The sequence below is a fragment of the Prionailurus viverrinus genome, chromosome E2, assembly GCF_022837055.1.
Source record: "Prionailurus viverrinus isolate Anna chromosome E2, UM_Priviv_1.0, whole genome shotgun sequence".
NCBI classification, from domain to species: domain Eukaryota; kingdom Metazoa; phylum Chordata; class Mammalia; order Carnivora; family Felidae; genus Prionailurus; species Prionailurus viverrinus.
The window spans coordinates 22,088,365-22,096,139 of record NC_062575.1 but is presented as its reverse complement, the minus strand read 5'-3'; the positions used below and the strand labels follow the sequence as shown (position 1 = coordinate 22,096,139).

At 40.7% G+C, this 7,775-nt stretch overlaps 1 long non-coding RNA gene across 1 annotated transcript; it reads left to right on the top strand.

Annotated features, from left to right (window-relative positions):
* Positions 1 to 5,015: 5,015 nt before the first annotated feature.
* Positions 5,016 to 6,259, top strand: LOC125152372 (uncharacterized). Its single transcript, XR_007147164.1, has 3 exons — positions 5,016 to 5,100; positions 5,319 to 5,581; positions 6,125 to 6,259. It is a non-coding gene; the product is annotated as an uncharacterized LOC125152372 (long non-coding RNA).
* Positions 6,260 to 7,775: the final 1,516 nt, after the last annotated feature.

Genomic DNA, 7,775 nt, shown 5'->3' with positions numbered 1-7,775 from the left:
CACTGCTACATATGCAAGTCAGTCCTTTAGATTATGTCAGACTCCTGACATTTGGAGATCATCAGACCCCAGTTCAACCCTGATTCTATTAGTCCAGTCATCTAATATCAGTTTCTTTCCTTGAAAATGACAGCAACACCCTGGGATTATTGTGAGGTTTGAATGAGAAAGGCATAAACAGTGCCCATTCAATTAACTCAAGTAACTCAGTAACATTTATGTAGAGCAATACTAAAATAAGGCGTTAACAATACCTTCGTTTGAGATTATGTAAGGAGACCAGGGAGAGAGAATACAGGAGAATGAGGCTTTTCAATTTGTTTACAGCTAGCAAGTGGCAAAAGTAGGGCTCAAGCCCAGTGGATCTAAGTGAAAAGTCTGAGCTCTTTCTGTTGGTCTTTGCAGTATTGCCTTCTTATGTTTTCAAACATTTTACAACTGACTATAAATTGCCAGTTAAAATTAACACAATGTCTGTATTATGGTCAATAAATTATATAGCCTTCATATCTCTTAGGCCAACTCCCCCTCCTTTTTCTTAACATAAGTGTTAGCAATATTGCTTGATTACCTTAGTGGATATATTATTGGAATGGCAACTCTTTCAGTAGATATCAATTAACATCTTTGTTACACAGATGTTCCAGGATTGAAGGAGAATATACTGATTAATATCTCTCTCAAATCCTGGGATAAAGATGAAAGTATTATATTATCCACTTGCTGGCCAGCACAACAAATGAGATTGAAGAAGAAATTAGAAGCTATCCTCCCAGGCTTAATGAAATATGGGTTTAGCAGAGGAAGCTGGTTAGGACTGAGCCTCCTCAAACAGACATCTGTTCCCAAACAATGTTTTTGTTTTGTTCTGTCTTCTCTCTGTTATGATTAACCTTGATGGTGACCCAACCTCCTTGCTGCTGCCTTTAGGTTCTAAAGATGTAAAACAACCAACATAAAATAGATGTAATCCCAATGACTATACTATGTGAAGAGAAGGGAGAGTAAGTTGGGTCAAGTTGTGGACAGGGTGCAAACTCTTAATGCCAAAGGGAAACATGAAAAAGATGCCTGCAACCTTGGGGAGCCATGACAGCACACAGCATACAGCACTCTCCCAGGAGATAAGGGATCGGGAGGCTTCCTGCTTGCTTATAAGTGGCTAATTTTTTTCTCTGCAAAGAGAGTTCACGACCAAGACTGTATCTTCAGTAGGACTTGAAAGACATTCACGGGCATTGGTGTTAAAATGCAGTCTTTTTTCTTGCTACAAATAGGTATAATAAATTCAGTTCAAAGCATCATCTATGTATCTCCCCTAAAATTCTAACTTTGTAACTTAAAGGGTTAATATTATCCTTTTACTAAATAAAATTGCATCGAAAGTGTTTTTTTTTTATGATTGTCCATAAGGCCCTGAGTAGTCTGACCTCAGCCCAATTTTTCTATTTAATGTTGCCCCACTTTCCTGCTCCTTTACTCTCTCTCAGTTGACCCCCTTTCACTTCCTTCAACTGCAGGACATTTGAACATACTGTTTCCTACATCTGACTATTCCTTTCCCCCATTGTTTGCCTGCCTTTCTCCTCATCCAGCCACTTCTCAGAGGTGTCTTCCTTAATCATCTTCTCTAATCCTTAGGTTTCTCCCCAACCCCATTCTATGCCACAAAGCTGTGCACCTCCTTTGTGTTAATTACTGCTAGCTGTGCTTAGTCTGTTTATTTTTCATGCTTGCTAAAATTGAACACTTCCTATGTGTCGGCAACTTCTGTGTATTTATAGTTGTTAAAACCTTTAATCTTCATCATACCAGAAGGAAGTTGGTGACATCCTCTACTCCCTTTCCCTAGGCCAAGAAACAGATTTCCTGATTTATTTACCAATGCCTTGAAACTAAATAGGGGTCACAATTTGAACTCAGGAAGTCTTGATCCAGAGTGCATGCTTTTAATTGCAATCCTATATGCCTCCAAGCCCTGTGTGCTATTTATCTCTCACAACTGAAAATAAATATTTCAGAGATTATTGTATGTGCATGCATTATTTCACTGTATCCTTATTTAAAACACGGACATGCACATAATGATTCACAAACTTGGCTTTTCTCAATTGTTAACATGCATCTACAAACTCACTTATAGCTACACACACACACACACACACATTCATATATTCACACAAATACATATATATATATATACATATATATACATATATACATATATATATAATATATATATATACCAAAAATATACTAATATATAAAACATAACTATATATCAGGCACAGTTCTTCTCACATTAATATTCATAACCCAGGACTCAAAGTCACATTAAAAAAAGAAAAAGCACAGAATTCGCTGAGGAGCTACAAATGACTACAAACCCATAAGCAAATGTTCAGCCTTACTATTCATTAATGAAATAAGATACCATTTCCTACCTCTCTAATTAGCAAGGTTAAAAAATAAATAATATTCACTGTTGGCAGAGGTACAGGGAAAGGACTTCGTCATACATTAGTGGTAGGAGGAAAAAATGTTTATAGCAGTGCAATGCAAATTTGGCAACATGTATCAAAGCATTGCAAGTTTACCTTGGCCTTTGATCCAAAAAATCCACTTCTAGTAAATTAACTTAAAAAAAAAAAGTATGGGGCGCCTGGGTGGCGCAGTCGGTTAAGCGTCCGACTTCAGCCAGGTCACGATCTCGCGGTCCGTGAGTTCGAGCCCCGCGTCGGGCTCTGGGCTGATGGCTCGGAGCCTGGAGCCTGTTTCCAATTCTGTGTCTCCCTCTCTCTCTGCCCCTCCCCCGTTCATGCTCTGTCTCTCTCTGTCCCAAAAATAAATAAACGTTGAAAAAAAAAATTAAAAAAAAAAAAAAGTAAAGAGCCAAACTAGGATTTGGGTTGAAAAATGTTCACTGTAGGGCTGCAGCTATGTGTATGTATGTGTCTGTTTGTAAGCAAAAGTAAAATGGTGATGATATCCAGCTACAGCCAGTTGGCAAACATTTCCTGGATGTCTACTGTGCAAGGCCTTAAGTGAGGTGCGGGGGATGTGATGGTAAATGAGGAGATGGGGGTGGTCCTTACCTCGTTGGAGTACAGACCCACCTGAGACTAAGCTGACACTATTAAATCCACAGTAAGAACCACTAATTAACTATGGCCAGGACGCTATAATGAGGACATCCAAAAGCATGTTTTTGGAGAATAAATACTGATGACTAACGACCTGTGAAAAAGAATCGTAGTAAAGTTAGATAGTGAAAGAGGCTAATTTTCAGAACATGGATAACTGGTAGTGGATACAGATATGTAAACCCATGCAGAAAGAAAACCATAGATTAAAAAATCACCAAAATGTCAAAGGTGACTATTGCTAGGAAGCTGAATTAAGGGCATTTTTCTTTTCTTTCTTTAAGTTTTCCATCATAAAACATACAGATATTTTGCTGAGGGAAATAATACTATTGATACCAACAAGTTCTAATGTAAAAAAAAAAAACAGCTATTAATAGTATTCCACAGAATTTTGTTTTCCCAAGTTTCTGGTTCTCTCTATGGAAAAACAAGGGAAGTCTATTCCTTCTTCTGTTTATTGGTTGGCAGCTCATCCGTCTGAATGTAGCAAAAGCATGACCTCTTCCTAACGCCATCCCAGAGTCCCACATATCAGGAGCAGTCAGGTCCTGTCACCTCTCAGGCTTGATCGAGCTGGTTTGTTCCTCCCACTCCCCTTCACCGGGAGCTCCTGAAGGGCACGAAGGCACCTAAGTCCAAGCTGGAACTCAAGAGTGCATAGAATTAGCTATTAGCTAATTCATTAATTAATAACATAAAAGACTCATGCCAAGGAAATGCTGGCCTGATACAAAGTATCAAAGTATCCCATCTTTCAAAGGGAGCCAGCTTTGTAGACAGCACTGGCTCTCTTAAACATGTCCCACCTGGAGCCCAGGCCCACCCTTCACACTTCATCTGCAAGACTTCAGGCCCTTAGAGTCTTCACTTCCTCCTGCACAAACCATGAAAGGATGGTGGGAATATCCCAGGAAACCGGGAGTTCCATATTGTTCCTGTAGGAGTCGAAAGTGCTCTAGTGGAATGTCGTTTTCTAGTTAATGTTCAACTCAGGATATGGTTTACTGTCTTTTTTCACTGCCTCTGTCTTTGATTTTTAACTTCCAAATTGACTGGTACTCATTTGACAGTTTCAGTGTGTGTCTCTAAAAAGTTAGTGTGCTAGACCGACTTTTAAATTAAAAAAGAGCAGGGGTGCCTGGGTGGTTCAGTCGGTTTAAGCATCCCCTGCTTCAGATTCTGTGTCTCTGTCTCTGTCTGCCCTTACCCTACTTGCTCTCTCTCTCTCTCTCTCTCTCTCTCTCTCTCTCAAAAATGATATAAATGTTGAAAACAATTTTTTTTAAAAATATTAATAAATTACAAAAGAGCAAACTTAAGTTTCAGAAAGAGATGTGTGTATGCATATGTGATTTCATTTCTTCATACCACAAGTTCTCTTGTTAAATAAGATTCTGGTGGAATCAGGCTCCTTTGTTTATAGGCAAAGAAATGCAGGGATAGGAAAGGAAAGGAGAATTTGCTTTATTTTACAAAATGATGTTCCAGTATTGTCATTTTAATCCTTACAAAAATCCCACATGACATGTAATGTCCTTCTCAACTTTTCCATAAGAGAAAATCCTGAAAGCGTGGAGAGGTTCAGAGGCATTGCCAAGGTTCTCAAGTAGTCAATATTAAAAGCTGGATTCAAAATCAGATCGGAGTCAGAAATCAGCATTGAGAGGGGTGAGGTGAGCTGCGGTCTGTGTGTCCCAACCTCCAGTCTTAGGTTGGTCCCCAGCCTTCTGCCTTTGCATAACTTTGCAGCAGAGACAAGAGTAACCTGTGACCTCACTCTCCACCCATCTGCTAACAATCCTGTTTGGAGACCTCACTTCCATCTGTAACCCATTGTGAAGGCATGTCATTAACGAGACACTGGGAACAAACAGAAATCCTGCCTCTTCTCGCAGCTCTGCTACAAGCTGCCTAATTAGGATTTATGGGTGGCCATGATAAAAATGTCTGCATGGTAAATGCCGAGATTTCTCTTGAACTCTTAAATAATAGCCAAACAGAGCCTAATGACTGAAGGGATAGGTCAAATACACCTCCACATTGCCAAGTATGTTGAGGTGGAGGGGCAGACATATATGTGTGTCAGGGAGCATAAGAGGCAGGTTGTTTACATAAATTAGGCTAATATGAAAGTCTTCAGCTTCAAGTAATGACCGTTCTTTGTTAATTCAGACCTGAAGTGGTTTAAGTTCAAGCCTTGCACCCAATGTCATTGAAGAGCCATTCACCGTGTGTGGAGCTCAGTGGTTGTTTCCTGAAGTACATCCTCACTGTGACTGTAGACTCTGCTGTATTGCCTTTGGATCCCAGGACGAATGGCACCATCCCAGTTGAATGCCACTCTCCCCTCTTCAGCGAGAATATGAAATGACAATGCTAAGTATGACAACAATGACAGCTTTGTTGCCTCATCATCTCTGACTAGTGCCAAATAGGTATGAAAAAGCCTCATATTCATAACATCTCATATTACCCAACCACCCAAGAGGGTGGCTAGAAACGCTCTCATTTTGTGCTGAGAAGAAGTGCTCAGCTAGTGGGAGTGACTTGCTCATGGTCAGAGAGCAAGAATGTGGATAAAGTTGGTTTCTGTGACGTCTTCACCATTACTTAAGTTTTTTAACCACATGCATGTATTAAGATTTTTTAAAATTAGATTTAGCCAGAAAAGCATCAACTATTAATTGAGGGAATCTAGAAGGAGTCAAAGGAAGAGAAAGCATGTGAGCTTGGCCTAGATGACCCAGGAGAATTTAAGCAGTGGTGTGGGAGAAAGTGGGAGTGGGGATAGAGGGCAAGAATGCGCATGACACATGGGGAAATGCCTATGTTCCTAGGGCTTACAATATTATTGATATGCAGCACCCCCCCCCCAAAAAAAAAACACCCTTCCCAGTCTATGGATGTCACAGTCATCTACTGAGTCACTCAGACCAGCACCACAGGGGTCATCCTCTATTCCTCTTTCTCTTTCACAGCCCATGTCTAAGCCATCACCACCCACCAGTAACACCCTGGCCAGTCTGTGATCATTTCTGACCTTCTGGCCTCCTGTCTCACCTGCCCACCATCAGCTTCCAGCCCTCTTGCCTCACACACCACCCTCCACAGAGATTCCAAGGTGAGATTCCTACCAGGTGAACCAGGCAAGTTGATATTCCCGCTTAAAACCTTTCAGTAGAGTTTATGGTAAGACACAATTTTTGTTCATCTGAAGATTAATGATGACATTAATGTTATGCCTAAAACACAGTTGTATTTAGAATATTTCAAAATAGGAATATTTAGAGATGATAGTTTTAGCATGCCTGGGATTTGTTTCAGAGTAATCTAGGGTGAAGAAAGTGAACAGGGATATAGATAGATGAGACTGGCCTGGGAAAGCAGGGTAATTCACTACATTAACACGGGTAACTTCTTACACTCTTTCATCTACTCACCTTTGAAATTGTGCATAAACAATGTCTACCAAGAAAACTCCTGATGGATTGCCACCAAAACCAAATACTAACTTCCCACCATAGCCTACAATGCCATGTGTGATCTGGCTCAACCTGCTTCCCACCTTTCTTTATGCTCCCGTCTCCTTATTATTCACTCAGCTCCAGCTCCATGGACCGTCCTGGCCTTGAGACACCAAGCTCTTCCTACCTCCAAGGGCTCTGAAAGTGCTTCTTCTTCTGCTTGAGATTTTCTTTCTCTGAACCTTGAGGTGGCTACTCCTGTTCCACATTAAGTTTCAACTCAGTGCGACATCTATGGATAAGCCTTTCCTGATCCCTCTGGAAAAATCACACACAATGCCCCCATTGCTCCCCACTGTATCATCCTATTCCATCCTCTATGGCATTTAAAACTGCTAGAAGTGTTCTGTTGCTCTATACATTTTTTCTTTAAATCTACCACAGTGTAACTCCCTTCAAGGCAGGAGTTCTGTTCATTCACTCAGATTATCCAGTATTACAAGACTTCCTGGAGTTTAGTAGTTGTTCAAAACATACTCGTGGGGTATTTATGCATCGCTTACAGTGATGCTCAAGCTGATGCTCCCAGAAGACTCTTTTTAATTGTTGTCACAATGACTGAGCAATGCCACTGGTATTTAGGACCCAAGAGTCAAGGATACTGAAAGATTTTCAATGCATGGGCCAATGTCCTGTCCCAAATTCCAAGAATGTCCTCTTTGAAAAAGTCAGGGCCTGAGAATGGCAGAGGTGGTGATTTGGGGGGACGGGGAAGTTTGACATTGCAGGGAGTAGTATGGAATGAAGCGACAGAGAAAATCAGAGCGAGACCAGGACAGGTCGTCTTAACACCATGCTAAAGAATGTGAAATTTATTTATTTTAGTTGTATTTGTTTTCCATTGGTGCTATAGCCGATTACCATGAACCTAGTGGCTTAAAACAACCCAAATTTATTATCCCACAGTTTTATCATTCAGAAGTCTGGGTGAACTTGGTTGGGTCCTCTGATTAAGGTTTTGGAAGGCCAAAGCAATGTCACTTGGGCTGGGTTCTTACCTGTAGGTGGTGGAGAATGACTTGTCTGTCCTCAAGTTCATTCACATTCAGGAGTCAAAGTCTTTGTGGTTGTAGAACTGAAATTCCTGTTTCCCTGGTGTTATCAG